The sequence below is a fragment of the Vombatus ursinus genome, unplaced genomic scaffold, assembly GCF_900497805.2.
Source record: "Vombatus ursinus unplaced genomic scaffold, bare-nosed wombat genome assembly UNPS02014863.1, whole genome shotgun sequence".
In the NCBI taxonomy this organism is placed as follows: Eukaryota; Metazoa; Chordata; class Mammalia; order Diprotodontia; family Vombatidae; genus Vombatus; species Vombatus ursinus.
Window position 1 is genome coordinate 27,563,433 of NW_020954641.1, and position 16,879 is coordinate 27,580,311.

Sequence of the window (16,879 nt, forward strand, 5' to 3'; positions counted from 1 at the left end):
GGAAGCAAGAAGACAGTAAAGAGGTTCTTGAACTAGTTCTTGTGGTAGGTGATAAGTTGTGTGGTATTTAATCATTTTTAGTCATGTCCAACTCTTCATGACCCCATTTAGGGTTTTATTGGCAAAGATACTAGAGTGCTTTGCCATTTCCTTCTCCAGCTCATTTTACAGATGAGGAAACTGAGGCAAACAGGGTTAAATGACTTGCTCAGGATCACACAGCTAGTAAGTATCTGAGGCCAGATTTGGACTCAGGAAGATGAGTCTTCTTGACTCCAGGCCCAGCACTCTAACTACTACACCACTAGCTGCCCTACGTGATAAATAATTAAACTCCATGTGAAAAAGAGAAAGGGATAGATGCGTGAGTGTTGTGGAAGTAGAACGGACAAGCTTTGTCAACTCTTTAGATATATGGAGAGAGATGGGGCAGCTAGGTGGCGCATTGGATAGAGCTCCAGCCTTGGAGTCAGGAGGACTTGAATTCAAATGCAGTCTCAGACCAGGTACTTCACACTTACTAGCTGTGTGACCCTAGGCAAGTCACTTAACCCCAATTACCTTGCCAAAAAAAAAAAAAAAAAAAAAAAAAAATCAATATGTGGAGTGGGGAATCAAGGATTATAATACTAAGGTTTCAAAATATAATTATATTTATACTGCTTACCTCCCAGAGTGTTAGTGAGGAAAATATTTTCTATACTAAAAAACCTTATAGAAATATGAAAAGCCATATGATATACTAAAAGTTCAGTAACTTGGGAGTAAGGAGCCCTGGATTTGAATCCTCCCTCAGACACAAGCTACACTGTATGACCCCATGGAAAAGTTACTTAAGACCTTAGTCCCTACAATGTAGACTAGGACAGGAATCAACTTCCTCATTCATAAAGTGGGGATAAATAATGCTTCCAGTCCTTTACCCATAGGATTTTTCTAAGGAAAGTGCTCTGTAACTCTTTAAGTGCTATATAAATGTCAGTCATTATTAAAAGCTATGAATATTATGACTGTTTTGATGAATTATGAATATTATCCAATTAAAGATTGATTTTTATGCCAACTATGTGCTGGCAACACTGTGCTTTTAAGGACTGGGGGAGGCTAAATATAAAGTTTATGTAAGATACCCTTTCCTACGCAGCTTACAGATTAGTTGGAGGAAAATGACAAATACACAATTCATTTCAATTCAACAAAGCATTATTAAGCATCTACAATGTACAAAGTACTGTTCTAATTACTGAAGACTCAAAGCTAAAAATGAAACAATACTTGTCCTCAAGGAAATTATATTGTATCAAGGAGATATAACATGTAAATAAGTAAGATAAGTAAAAGAAAGAAAATTTGAAGGGAGAAAAAGCACGGGGTGTGGGGGTGGGGGGGGAATGGGAAGGGGGAGGGGATACAAGGAAGTAGAATCAAGGAAGACTTCATGGAAATGTAGAACCTGAGCTGAGCTTTAAGTGAAGATAAAGATTGTGAGAGATAGAGATGAGGGGGTATATTTTAACATGGACAACAGCCTATGCAAAGGCATGGAGATGGAGTGGTGAGTTCAGGGAACAACTTGGTTGAAACACAGTAGGAAGTTATATAAAATAAATCTGGAAGTGAAGTGAGGGTCAGATTGTGGAGGACTTTAAATGACAAACTGATAAGTTTCTATTTTATACCTGATACAATAAAAAAACTTCTGAAGATTTTTGAGTAAAGACAGATAATTACAATACAAAATAATACATGAAAAGTTCATCTAAAGTACTATATCAGGTCCAAGGAGGGAAAGTTCATTACCAATTGGGAGGTGTTGTGGTAGTCCCAAAAACCTCTGGTTTTTTTGGGGGGGGGCGCCTCTTTGAGATCCATAAGGCTTATGTGCAATAGGTTGTCTCTGCTCTAGACACATCATCTCTTCTTGCCTAGCATCTCAGCCCCTCTATAATCCTCCATATTTGGAACTTTCTTTTTTTTTTTTTTAGACAATTGGGGTCAAGTGACTTGCCCAGGGTCACACAGCTAGTAAGTGTCAAGTGTTTGGCCTGAGGCTGGATTTGAACTCAGGTCCTCCTGATTTCAGGGCCAGTGCTCTATCCACTGCACCACCTAGCTGCCCCACATATTTGGAACTTTCCATCCTGGAAACTTGCATGCCCCATATGTTTGCTAGCCAGTTCCTGGCATTTTTCTGCCTTTGACATCAGAGGCAGAAAACCAATCAGATGAACTTGAGCAGGACCCTATTCCTCTCCATAAAATCCATGGTTTTGGCTTCTTTGTTCTTGATCTGAGAGGTAGGCTGCCTTTGTGTTTCTTGGTGTGAGACTGTCCTAGTACACATGTTGACCTAGTTTTGCTTCTAGATCCTAGGGTTAGCATGCTAGCCTGGTGCAGAAGATAAAGAGGGATTTCCCATCTCTTCCTGCCTGAAACAGAGACATCTCTTGTCCAAAGGCTAGAGACATCTCTGTTGTATAAGGCTTTCCCTTGTTGTCCTTGCCTCCCCCTCAGTATAACTACCTTTGGATGTACTCTTAAACTTAAAGCCTTTCTCTGTGTGAGTTAAAACACACTAAATAAAGCCCTCTTGCTCTCAGCAATCTATAGTCTTCTGTGAAATCACCCTAAAACAGCTGTAATGGACTAGGACAGGAATCAAGTAAAGCTTCCTGAAGGAAGTGGCATTTGAATTGAACTCTTTAAAGAATGGCTAGGAATTCAACACGAAAAGATGGGGAGAGAGGGCATCCCAGATGAGCAAAACATGGAGTTGGGAGAGTGCAGGGAGAAATAGCAGTCAAGTTTGCTTAGGATATAGAATACATGAAGGACTTCCTTATATAATAAGGCTAGAAGTGTGGTATCAGACTATGGAGCACTTTGAATGCCAAAGCAAAGGAGTTTAACTTTACTCATGGAAAGTAGGAACTGCTTGTAAGTTTTTTGAGCAAGGGAATCACATGACCAAATCTATGCATTAGTAATATTAGTCTGGCAAAAGAAAGATTGTAAAGCAAGGAGAGCATGAAAGCAGGAAGGCCTGTTATAAGGTTATTGCAAATGTTTAAACTATTTGTAATGAAGACCTGTACCAGAGTGATTGTGGGAATGGGGGTCGGGGGTTGGGCCAGGGATTTTTGCGGAGGTAGAACTTACAGAACTTGGTAACTAAAGATGAGTGAGAAGGAATAGATAATACCAAGGTTTCACACTTGGCCTATTGAGTTAATGAAGTATCACTGGCAAAACTAGTCAGACAAAAGAAGAGATTTTAAGGGAAGTAGTAAGCTCAGTTTTTGATATAATGAGTTTGAGTTTTTATGGAACAGATATATTCTGTTAGTAACCTGAGATGTGAGTCTGAAGGTCATGAGAGAGGTTCCTAGTATATTGGAAATAAAAATTTCAACAATTAAGTTCTGGGTAGAGATGATAGATAAAGCTGTGGAAATGAATGAAGTGATGATGACACTGGAGGAAGTATAATGAGAAAACAGAATTAAGGTCAGAACTGTAGGGGACACATACTCTACAGGGTTAGAAAAATAACAAAGGGTCAGTGAAGCTGATGGAGCATGAACAGGTAGAAGAGAAGCAAGAGGGTACCTCTGAAGGCAAAGGACATCATCTCTAGAAAGGGGAGGAAGTTAAAGGGGAGTTGTGTTAAAAATGCCAAATGCCAAAGAAAGATTAGGAAAAATGAGGCCTATAAAGGCCATTAGGTATGATAAATAGGAGAGTTAATTTTTGAGGGAGCAGTGTTATTTGAATGGTAGAAGCAAATCAAATCAACAAGCATTTATTAAGCATTTATTAAGCATTTACTATGTCAAGTCAACAAGCATGCATTAAGTACTTATTATTGTGTCTGGAGGGGAAGCTATGTGGATAAGTCGACAGAGCACTGGGCCTGGGAGTCAGGAAGACTTGAGTTCAAATTTGACCTCAGATACTTTCTAAGCTGTGTGACCATGGGCAAGTAATTTAATCTTGGCCTGCACAAAACTTCAGAAAGAAATGGCAAGCCACTCCATTATCTTTGCCAAGTTGGTTCGTGAGTTTACAAAGAATCTGACAGGACTGAACAACAACAATAAATGTGTTTGGGTACTGTGCTAAACGTTGTTGTTGTTTTGTCAGTTAGTGGTGTCTGACTCTTTGTGACCGAATTTAGGGTTTTCTTGACAAAAAATACTGGAGTGGTTTGTCATTTCCTTCTCTAGCTCATTTTACAGATGAGGAAAATGAGGCAAACAGGGTTAAGTGACTTGCCCAGAGTCACACCACTAGTAAGTATTTGAGGCTGGATTTGAACTCAGCTCTTCCTGACTCCAGGCCCAGTGCTCTAGCCACTGAACCACTAGCTGCCCTACTGTGCTAAACTTTGATAATACAAACAACAACAGAAAGATCAGAATACAAGGAATTGTGGAGGGACTGAAAGATTGAGGAAGTAGAAATATCTGACATAGTAAACTGTCAAGAAGTTAATAATAATTATATACTATGTTATATTTAAGGTATATATAAATACATTGTATGAAATAGAAATAAAAGTACTGACAATGATGATGCAGTCTTTTCTTCCAGGCTTTCACAATCAGGTCAGAGACCAGCCTTAATTACCTATGCATCTTTCCCAGCACCTGACAAAATGCTTTGCATAGAGTAGGTGCTTAATAATTGTGAAATGGTTTCACTTTCCAGAAAGAATGAATAAGTCAAATATTTACTGAACACTCTGTATGCAACTAGCACCTTGAGGGATATAAAAAAGTAAAAGCCCTGGTCTCTGTACTTAGGGAGCTTCCAATTAGTGAGAGAGATGTAAGACTACTCTAAGCTGGTTTGAGGGGAAAGGGTGATAAGTTCAGTTTTGGACAAGTTCCTTAAAATGACCATCTATGGAATAACTGAGTTGGAGGAAAACAGAATAACATTTTTCTTTCTTAGCATTAAACAAAAATTAAATGCTAAACTAAGTGATATTGACTAGATAATATTGACTGTAAGTACCACTAAAGTTCAGAGAATAGGGAGATTGATCTGGGCTATAACAACCAGAGAAAGCTTCACAAAGGAGATGAGAGTCAAGTTAGGCCTTGAAGGATGAGAAAGGTGATAGGTACACAGAAAGTGGGAGAATATTTCAATCAAAGGGAACAACATGAATAGGTACAAATGTAGGAAGATGCAGAAGGAACTAGATGCTGGGCTTTATAGACAGATACTCAGTTGGTCATCAACAAGCATTTATTAAGTTCTCATTATTGTTCAATGTCAGGTGCTAAGCTGTTAGTACGAATTGGAAGACAGTTCCTGCCCTCAAGGAGCTTACATTCTAATGTGGAAAGACAACACATAAAAGAAAACTATGGGGGTAGAGAGAGGGAACAAAGGTACCCCACTATAGGACCATTGTAGAGGAAGTTCAAAGCACAGCCTGCAAAAGTATGAGTTGTAACTTGCTTTCATGCCCACCTTGAAGGTTCTGGGAGGAGCCATCCCATCCCAATCAGAGGGAGAGATTGAAGGAGTGGAGGGCATTTCCTATATGAGAATTTCAGGGCTGGAGTGAGGCTTTGGGATGAAAAGCTAGGGCATGGTAGAGCAAGGGTCCTTAATACAGGTTGGAGAGAGATGTTTGTTGAGTGAAGGGTACCTGTAAGGAAGGTAGTGGGGAATTAAGATTGGATGAAGAAAATGGAGCTAGAGTTTAGAGAATCTTGAAAATCAGGCAAAGGAATCAGGATTCGATGTACAGATAATGTCAAGAATCTTCAATTTTGGTGGTAACTGATGCAGATCAAAATCCCTCATAATTAAGTAGATAGTCTTTTAAGAGTTTCTGTGGCTAAAAAATTCATCATCCTTCAGCCAACCAGGTGATGAACCTGGTTATCTAGATCAATCTAAGCCCAAACTTAGTAAGACTGATTCTCTGATCACAGATATATAGCTAGGCATGCAGTCCAGCACCAGGCCCAGTACCTTTTATTTTGGTGAGAACTGCTAGAGCTTGCACTCTGCCAGCCTAGCCTTGAGTACCTAGGGTCACCTCCACATTTGTGAAGAGGACTGACTTGAAAAAAAAGAATCACTTTTATTGCAATAATATTTTTAATTTCCAAAAAAATTAAGATTGAAATCAGTCAAAGGGCAATGGGGAAAACACATGTGGATGTGAATAGACTACAACATATTACTAACCAAGAATATAATAATAACTACCAAAAGTATGTCAAAAGTGTAACAGAAGACCTGAAAAAAGGTAGGCCAGCAACATATTAAGGGTAAGAAATGTCGCTGGTACATGGAATGGTCTTCCTATGGAGGATTTATACAACTTGAGGACAAAAGTCACAAACATATAAGAAGATGTAGATGGCTCATAATCCACACAAATGGAGAGAATACCCATATCAATAAGATCACAGATCCATTTTAGTATCAAACTTATTTAATAAGGTGACTGTGGGAGTGAAGAAGAGATGAATCTGGCACATTTCAAAGGACATCTCCAGTACACAGAGGGAGATGAAGGAGAGGGAAGGGTCAAAGATAAACTTCACATTTTCTAGACTGAGAATCTAGCACCATGGGGTGGAGAAAAAGAATAATCTGGGAGGGGAACAAGCTTGGGTGGTGAGGGGAAGAAGTTCAGTTTTTAACTTACAAAAAATAATTATTCACACAATATATGTGTGAGCATATATCATTAATTTTGGGGACAGGAGAGTAATGACAACTTCTATTTCCTACCCACCCTGCCTCAAAAAAAAGTCATTTCTATGGCCTTTAGCAGTTTACAAAGTGATTTCGATGTAAGGAAATGCCTTAAGGAGCCCTGAGGCCTAGCCATTCACCCAGAGCAGAACTTTCCTCTATGTGTTGTTTCTTCACCCATGCACCCACCCACCTACCCACATTACAATGCTTAGTGTTGTAAGTGCCATAGTACATAGTGCCATAAGCACATAGTAAGTGCTTACTACTTTGCCATATATCGTGGTTCTTTCTACCATTGCCCCATTTCATCTCCAAAAAGAAATACTCGGGGCAGCTAGGTGGCACAGTGGATAGAGCACCAGCCCTGGCTTCAGGAGGACCTGAGTTCAAATCCAGCCTCAGATACATAACACTTACTAGCTGTGTGACCTTGGGCAAGTCACTTAATCCCATTGCCTAGCAAAAAAACAAACAAACAAACAAACAAAAAAATACTCCCCCATAGACCATCAAACTTGTAATTGGTGTTAGAAGTTAAGAAAACAGAGAAAGCCTTCTTGGGTGAAAAAAAAAAACCCAATACTTAAAAGGTACACTTGATCTTTAACTCAATTATCTTAGGAACTTCCTACCTTAGTGACTGCCTGGTAGCTATCCAGCCTTTCTTCACTTTTACCTGAATAACCCTCATTTTAGTGCTTTTCAAACAGCAATAAATGGTTAAAATCAGAGAGAGTATCTGATCCCCGTCCATTTAATCTATCCTGGACTGCCTGTCACTTTCTTTAACATAGTTGGGGACAGTCCAGTGTGGCAGAAAGAACATTGGATTTTAGGAATGAGAAAACCTGACTTAGGAGAACCAAGTTCTGGTTCTGCTACTTCTTAGATGTATGACACTGGGCAAGACAGACAGTACCTCTTTTTTTGGGGGGGGGGGGAGGCAATCAGGGTTAAGTGACTTGCCCAGAGTCACACAGCTAGTAAGTTTCAATATCTGAGGTCAAATTTGAACTCAGATCCTTCTGATTCCAAGGCTGGAGCTCTACTTCACCACCTAGCGGCCCCAACAGTACCTCTTTTTGAGCTCAGTTTTCTTATCTGTAAAATGAGGATGATAATCCTTGTACTACCTTCCTCTTCCAGGGCTTTTTTCAAGAAAATACTTCAAAAACTCATCAGTGATCTAACTTCAGTTACTTCCTTACTTAAGCATCCCTTCAAGGAGGGAAACAAAACTCCACAACTCAGTCCAAAGGTTTCTAAGCTCCCACCAGAATGACCTACTTTCTCCTGGGCTCTGAGAATATCAAACCTACAGCCCATTTGCCCTACGAGAAGAAGAGAATTTTTGTCTGCAGTTAGAGTGAGTGACCCAACTCATTTTGTGTCACGTGCCTGTTGAGAGCCACTTGACTGCTCAGTAACATGACTAACACACCCAGCCAGCCTCCAGATTTGAGGGGTTAGCAGCAGCAGCAGAGGTCGGAAAGGGAAGATCGAACTGTGACGGTGAGTAGCCTAGGGGATTTTTTGGAAGCCTGAGATTGCAGCATCGAGCAGAGGTGAGCAGATGGAAGGCAAAGGGAGAAGGTGGGGGGAACCGGGATTTAGTTAGGAATCCTGGCCAGAAAGTTTCAGTCAGGTCCTTAATCAAGTCTTTGTTTAATTATATAAGTGCACCCTCCAACAACAAGAAATATACCACTATATTATATATTAAAATAAATAGATATAAAAGGAAAGTACATATTCACACGTATTTTCTAGGTACAATACGAGTGAAGTCCACTTCTGGGACACCCCTTAGGGTATATTCTTTCTGTACATCCGCAGCCTTCCCATCTCCTTTTATTATTGTCTGCATCCTGTGTACCATAGTAACTTGAGAGTCTCCTTCATTTTGTTTTCCTGAATGACCGGTTGTTGCTGATTGACTGGTTCTGAAGTTAGGACTTTAGCTAGCAGCACCAGGACTGGAATCAGACAAAATAAGGAAGAGAAAACCCAAGCTCTTAGGGATTCAGTGTTGGGGAGAACTTCTGCTTGGGGTGTCCAGGAGAGAATAATAGCAGCTCTTTCTATTGTGTTTAATAATTTACAAAGCACCTTCCTCCCAACAATCCTGAGAGAGGCAGGCAGTAAAAGTATGATTTGTCCCACTCTGCAGATGAGAAAACAAACTCAGAGAAGTGATCCACCTAGGGGGCCACAAGTCAGAACCTGAAGTCAGGTCTTCTGAATCCAAAGTTCTTTCCACTAATTAAAATTACAATAACAAAGGTTTTAATCTTAAGATTTGAAGAATAAGGGTAGTCAGCTTTGGATATAAGCTTAACAGCAAAGGCTGTGTGTAATATATCAGAACCTTAACTGGACTGATTGTATCTGGAAGCTGTTAGTCTATCAGGTATTATTGGGGGTGGGGGGTGCTGTTGAGACAGAGATAGTGGTGAGTCTGTTTTTCAGAGAGCCTATGAGTAAGGGAAGACTATTGAGGGGATTAAAGAAAGCAGCCTCAGCTCTGTGGCCTCACCTTCCCTGTTGGGAAAATGGAGACTACAACTGTCCCCTTCTTTTCTTTTTCACAAATTGCATGGATGCCTTTTGTTTTATATATATATCTGCTCCCGGATACACACAAGCGAGCACTCGAGCACACACACACACACACACACACACACACACACACACACAATTTAACTCTACCTTCTAACAAAATAATAGTTAAACAAAACCAGATGACACAACCACCATGACAGCATATGTAGTTCTCCACTGGTAATCCCCATCTCTCTACCTAGATAGGAAAGATATATTTTATTATCTGTTTTTTATATATGTGACACCCAGGATAGGTTATTAAAATCAATCAGAGTTGGGTTGCCTTTAATGCCAATTTCCTTTACTAAGTATTGTTGTCCTAGTTCTGCATATTTTATGGCATCAGTTCACATTAGGTATTCCCAAGTTTCTCTAAATTCCTTATAGTTGTCATTTCTTAGATGCAGTACAATTCCATTAAGATTATATGCTACAATCTGTTCAGCCATTTCTATAATTAATAGGTACCCACTTTGTTTCTATTTTTTTTTTTGCTGTCATAAACAGGCTTCTCTGAATATTTAAATAAATATGGGTTGTTTCCCTCTGTTGTTAACTTCCTTGAAATATGTATATCCCCCATGGTGGGTTCTCTGGGTCAATGAGCAATTAAGTGACTTCTCTCATCATTCCAATTTGTTTCCAAGTACCTAGTGTTCCATTCTGATCTAAGAGAAAGGGGCTGAAGATTCCCTCTCCAGTAACAAAATGCCCTATAGGGGAAGCAGAGAGTAGTGGAAGAACTGGATCAAAAGCCTGGGTTTTGAATTCTGGCTCTCCACTGACTAGCTATGTTAGCTCAGGCAAATTACTTCTAATTTTCTGAGCCTGTTTCCACTTCCACCAAATGACTCCAAAGGGTTATAGTGAGAAAAGTACTTTGTAACTCTTAGAGTACTATATCAATATGAGCTGCTACTATTTGCAAAAGAGAATTATAGCAAAAAATATTGAATAATTCAATTCAAAAAGCATTTATTAAGTGCTACACCTTGGAAAACACTGTGATACTAGAAATAATTTCTGCTTTGAAGGAGCTAGCACATTTACTGGGGGTACTGTGGCAACTGAAGATATTGTGGTAACATTGAAGGTCAGGAAATAACCCATCTATATTTTAGGGAATTTCTTGATATGAGATTTTAAGGGAGAAATTACCAGTAAAAGAAAAGGGAAAGGAAGCTCTCCAAAACCTAGTCTCATTTCTTACATAAGGCAACATGGCACAGTAGAAAAAACCCTGGACTCAGAGTCTGGGAATTTCACTTATTATCTGTGTGACCTTGAGCCTCTTTCTGAGCTTCAGTTGGCTCTACCATAAAATAAGGGTGTTACACTTGAGGACTTAAGTCCATTTCCAGCTTTGATTTTAATGTGTTGTTAGGTCCCTTCTACTTGTAACATTTCTCTATTCTGTAATGTAGTGATCTCTCTAACTTTTCTTCCAGGAATAATATTCTATGACTTCTATGGCTCTTTCCTTCTTTGGGCATCAATTACCTCATCTATAAAATAGGGATCATACTTGCATTACTTATGTCATAGGAGATTTTTGAAATACAAATAAAGCAAGGTACAAGAAAGTGCTATATTGTTCTGTCTTTAGGGGTGGGATCACAAAAACATTTCAGGCTAAGGAAAGGGTGCTGGGTTTTTTTGTCACTTTTTGTAATGTAGTTTAATTGAGACAGGGTTAATAACTTTTCCATCATCCTGTTTTCATGCTTCAAATTTTTGCAAGCCTTTATTACTTTACTACCTCTGATTCCTCTTTGCTGCCAATTTGGATCTCAGTCATCCCAAGTAGGTCTCTCCAATCCCTAAGTAAGTTCATCTTTTGAGTATGTCTGTTGGATTTTGCTGGTCTTCCTGATGATGTCCCAATTAAATGGATCAGTTTCAAGATCAATTTGGCAAAGTGAAAGGCCTATAAAATTCAAACAGCATGAGTCAGGGGGCTAATCTCCAGGAACAAGATACTGAAGAGCTAAGAGTCCAAATCCTAGCATTAATGTTAATAACTAGCTAGGGATTCAGGCCAAAGACTTCTTCTTGTATCCTGTTTCCCATTGGTGACAATGAAACTGACAAAACACATCCTGATGATAAAGTAAAATAATGGAAGGAATACTGGACCAAGAGTCAGGAAACCCCTGTTCTAGATTTGGTTTTGCCACTAACTTTTTGTATAGACTTAGTCCAAGAGACTACTCTTCTCTGGACCCCCTTCTCTGTTAAATGAGAAGGTTGGACTTGATGGTCTGTCCCTAATGCCCCTTCCAACACTTTAACATTCTATATTCTAGGGCATATATTCCAGATATTACACTATTAACTTCTTAGAGGAGCTAACTGAGGCATATAGAGAAATGATTCACCCATGAAAACACAGCAAGTTAGATGTAAAGATTTACCTAGAACTCAGATTTCCTGAGTCTTAGCTCAGTGTTCTTGACACAATACTATATTTTGCTATTCCTGAAACATTGAATGCAATGTTACTATCACTGTTACTGTTTTTCTTTTTCCTTTTTAGCCCTGGTGCCTAGGGCACAGTGGGCTCTTAATAAATATCTGTTGCTACGAAGCTAGGAGAGGTAGAAGCTTGGTAGTGAGCTCAGTGGACTGTCTCATTTGTTTTTTAATCCTCAGTAGAAAACTGAGAAACATTTCTTATCTAATCTCTCCTGTCTATCTCCCTCATTTCCTAGAATCAGTTGTCATCTAAAACATTTATTGAGTGCATGGCATTGCTCCAAGCATTGAGGCAATATAGGAACTCTGCCACTTGCCAGCTTTGTGGCCCTCAGCAAGCCATTTAACATGAGCCTCAGTTCTTCCTTCTGTAAAATGGGTGTGCTAATACTGAAAAGCATTGTAAAAACATAAGCTTCTAAAAAGTAAAGTGGCTATCCTGAAATAGCTTATCATTTTCACAGTTCTCCCCAGCCATATGAATCTTCAGCCCCACAGACTTAAATTAAATAAGTTTAGTTGTGACCAAAGTGCAATAAACTCACAGTGCAATAAACTCATATCTAATCTTTTTTATAGAATTTTTCCCAGACCATCTACACAGTGTGTAATGTTTCTACATCAACAATTTTCTTTCAAAAGAGAGTGAAAATTTTGCTTGACAGACATTTAATTCATCCCCACCATGTCCCCAAGAAATAGAAAGGGGTTAGAAATCTGAGGGAAGAAATCTGAGATCAAAAGAAATTGTGTCCATTTTCTTTAGGTCACAAAGAAATTCATTGGTGGTAATATCAGAGAATAGATTTCAAGGCTTTATCTGAATAGGAGGATATTAATAAGGCCTGAGGGCATGGAGATGGCAGGTTGGACAGAGAATTTGATAATGTGGTACTTGTGGATTTAACAGAAAGACACCATGGTACAGTGAAAGGAGACCTGAAATCTTGCTTGTAATATTGGGTCTGCCAACATGATGTCCTTAAATAGTTACATTCCCAATCTAGGCCTGGGTTTCCTCCTTTGTAAAATGGGACTGGACTAGGTGATCTCTCTCAAATTTCTTCTATATTTAATATGTTATTTTCTAGGCATTAATATTTTTTCTTCTAAAGTTCCACATTGTATTTAAAAGTTGAGATTCAACAAACATTAGACACATATATTTGAGGAACTATGTTTATAAAGATGGAGACAAGAAATCCCTGCCCTCAAAAAGCTTATGTCTACCAGAGGTAGAATATTTGATGTTCTGAGGTCCCTTCATTATGTTACATTCTATAGTTCTGTGACATGGGAGAATTTTTTTTTTTCCTGAAGCAATTGGGGTTAAGTGACTTGCCCAGGGTCACAGAGTTAGTGTCAAGTGTCTGAGGCTGGATTTGAACTCAGGTCCTCCTGACTCCAAGGCCAGAGCTGTATCCACTGCTCCACCTACCTGCCCCTGAGAATTTCAAAAAGTATGAAAGACATTTCCTTACTTTAATGTTTTGGTTAGCTAGTTGGAAAGAAAACATAGACACTTTATAATATAATGATTCATGTTATATGCATAAACACATTTATAACAGATAGGGTTAATGTCTTGTACATAGTATTGGGCTCAATAAATATTTGCTAATTTTATTTGTCAAGATCCTTATCCTGAACTGCACTGTAGATTGAGCCTCAAAGATCCTCTTTGGGTGAGGATATATCTAGTCCCTCCCTAATTTGAAGTCACAGAATTACAGAATGTTAAAACCAGAGAGTTCTTGAACATTGTTTAGTTCAAACATCTCATCTTTCAAATGAGGGTGCTGAGCCCTAGGGAGGGGAAATAGTAACTTGGCCAAATTACACCAGCTAGTTAGGGGCAGAGCCAGGACTCAAGGCCTAACTCTGATCCCAGCTGCCACTAAAGAGAGCTTTGGTTCAGCTGTATCTATATTCAGGGGGAAAAGTGTCAAAAGAAACATGTTTGGGCATAGCATATTCAGCAGACAATTTCTTAGCTCATAGAAGGCAGCTGACGAGATAAATATCTCAGTAATTTGCATATGGAGGTATTCAAATTGCAGGAGCATAAACAGCACCATATGAAAGGCTGTGCTCCTTTTGGTGAAGACAGATGTTGCTGGTGCAGTGGTCAAATGGCCACTTTCCAAAGGAATTAAAGATAAATAAATATTTTCCCTTTGGTCAGGGAGATTAAGTGGAACAGAATTGATCCTGTCTATCTAAAGTCGATTGGACTGTAGTCCAGTCTAATTCAATGTCTGATTTCCTATGCTTGCCCATTACCTTTATGAAAACCATTGTGGTGGACTTTAGACATGCCTCATAGCCTAAGAGGCTGGCTCTGACCCTGAGGAACTCAAAGAAACAGGCTCTGCCACTGGATATGGAAACACATTTTAAATACATGGATAGAAAGATTGTGTATATATAAAATGACAGATATGGAAAGAGAATGTACTTTCTAATCTACAAATCTAGGTTTTCCTTATAATATCTCTGGGAGGCAGGTAGGGCAAGTGGCATTATAGTTCCCATTTTACAAATAAGGAAACAGTCTCAGGGAGATTAATAATAATAACTAGAGATTAACAATAACAACAAATAATGGTATAGTGCTTTACAATCTGCAGAACATTTTTTTTCACTCTGAGATAAGTAGTACTAATATTACTAACTCCATTTTACAGACAATAAAAGAAGGCCCAGAGATGTAAAATGGCCTGCCCACATCACTAGGACTCCAAGTCCAGGGATTTTTCCTACCATTGCCTCTCATGGACAAAAAGTTATTAAGTTCATCATAGTCAGTCTTATTTTTTTTTTAATTCTGAAGAAAAGCCTCAGGCCTTAGTTACCGAAATAATTCAGAAGGAAAGATTCCATTCTGCAGATGCATCTAGGCCCAAAGTGACTATCCAACTCTTTCTCTTTAAAAAAAAAAATTGACAATCTCTTGCCTGTTAACAGAAATCTGTTTTCTAAATGTTCCTTCATGGATTGGGTATATGTATTTTGAACTTAATTATGGCAGGTAGTGCCCTGCAAAACCCAGAATAGTTTGAACATAGATGAATGCTTAGAAATGCACATATGATGAATGTGCATATGATGAATGAACATAAACGAATGCACAGGAATAAACCTGTGATGTCAAGGAAGTTCCCTCGACCAATGCAAGTCAGAACCTTCTCTGCAATTTATATATAGTTTTAGAGAGATGCCTATAGCATTCAGAGATTAAGTGACTTGACTAAGGTTGGACATATATATTTGGACAAATATGGAATTATTTAAAGAGAAGAATAGTGGTAGGAGAAAGGGACAAGACTGAATTCTCAGCCCCTTGGGCCTGATAGAGCAGAAGAGTCATAGAAGAGTTAACAAATAAGCAAAAAAAAAAAATCCAGTCAGCTTTCCTGACAGGAAAAGTTACCATTCAATATAGTGTAATGAACTCTTGGAGGCCAGTAGGCCTGGGTTCTAATTCCAACTTTGCCAGTATCTCTCTGTATGCCACCCCTAAACAATCATACTTCTTTGGGCTTTGGTTTTCTTAACTTTTGTAAATATAAAATGAGAAATTAGACTACAATCAGAAGATTTCTAAGGTCTATCTCTATCATCCCTGGCTCCACATTAAACATTGACATGGAGGCTATGCCTATATGCTAAAGTCTTACAGCTATTTTAAACCTTGAAGTATTTCCCAGTGGGCCATCCGTTTGACACTTGGTTCCTTGGCTGTGAGGCAAAGGGTAGTACTATTAGTATTATTAACTCCCACAAAGTAACCCACAACTCAGCCCTTAATGATTTATGTTTTTTAGTTCTCAGCTGGTAGCTTACCTGCCAGATAGAAAAAAAGTGCCTCCTTTAGCCTAGGATGCTGTCACTGTCTCTTTTGGGGGAGGGGAAAATTTCCACCATGGAGACAAACTCAGCACTTAGCACAAGGTGAAGGAAGTATTTGAGGACCCCATCAACTCTTCACTTGATCTTTCCATCCTCACTTTCATCCATATCTCTTATTTTTTATTAATTTATTTTGATTTATCAACAATCACTTCCATAAGCTTTTGAGTTTAAAATTTTCTCCCCCTCCCTCTCCAAGACGGCACACAATCTGATATAGGCTATACATATACATTCCTATTAAACATATTTTCACATTAGTCATGTTGTAAGGAATAATTAGAACCAATAGGAAAAACCACAAGAAAGAGGTAACAGAAGAAAAAATTTAGCAAATAGTGTGCTTCAATCTGCATTCAAACTTCATAGTTCTTTCTTTGGTTAGCATTTTCCATCAAGAGACTTTTGGAGATATCTTAGATCCTTGCATTGCTGAGAAGGGCTAAGTCTATCAAAGTTAGTCATCGTACAATGTGGCTATTACTGTATACCAAGTTCTCCTGGTTCTGCTCACTTCATTTAGCATCAGTCCATACAAATCTTTCTGAAGTCCACTTGCTCATCATTTCTTATAGTATGATAGTATTCCATTATATTTATATACCACAACTTGTTCAGCCATTCCCCAAATGATGGGCATCCCCTCAATTTGCAATTCTTTGCCACCACAAAAAGAGCTGCTATAAATATTTTTGTTCACGTGGGTCCTTTTCCCGTTTTTATGATCTTTTTGGGATACAGCTCTAGAAGTGCTATCGCTGGGTCAAAGGGCATGCACAATTTTATAGCTCTTTGGGCATAGTTCCAAATTGCTCTCCAAAATGGTTGGATCATTTCACAACTTCACCAACAATGCGTTAGTGTTCCAATTTTCCCACATCTTTTCCAACATTTTTCATTTACCTGTTTTGTCATGTTGGCCAATCTGATAAGTGTGATGTGGTAGCTCAGAGTTGTTTTAATTTGCATTTCTCTAATCAATAGTGATTTAGAGCATTTTTTTCATGCAACTATAGATGGCTTTAATTTCTTCATCTGAGAACTGTCTGTTCATAAGTTTTGACCACTTATCAATTAGGGAATGTATTCTTACAAATTGTATTCTTATAAATTTGACTTAGTTCTCTATATATTTTAGAAATGAGGCCCTTATCAG

General features: G+C 38.7%; 1 protein-coding gene across 6 annotated transcripts in view; it reads left to right on the forward strand.

The window, feature by feature from the left end:
* Positions 1–8,166: 8,166 nt before the first annotated feature.
* The window catches only part of FAXDC2 (fatty acid hydroxylase domain containing 2), a 43,476-nt gene continuing 34,763 nt past the window's right edge, over positions 8,167–16,879 (forward strand). For 5 of the 6 annotated variants that reach the window (XR_003567292.1, XM_027841972.1, XM_027841970.1 and 2 more), the window contains exon 1: positions 8,167–8,244. The gene's annotated coding sequence lies outside the window, so the exon portion shown is untranslated. Of the gene's footprint in view, positions 8,298–16,879 lie in introns of all 6 variants that reach the window. The other variant, XM_027841971.1, reaches the window with a different exon arrangement.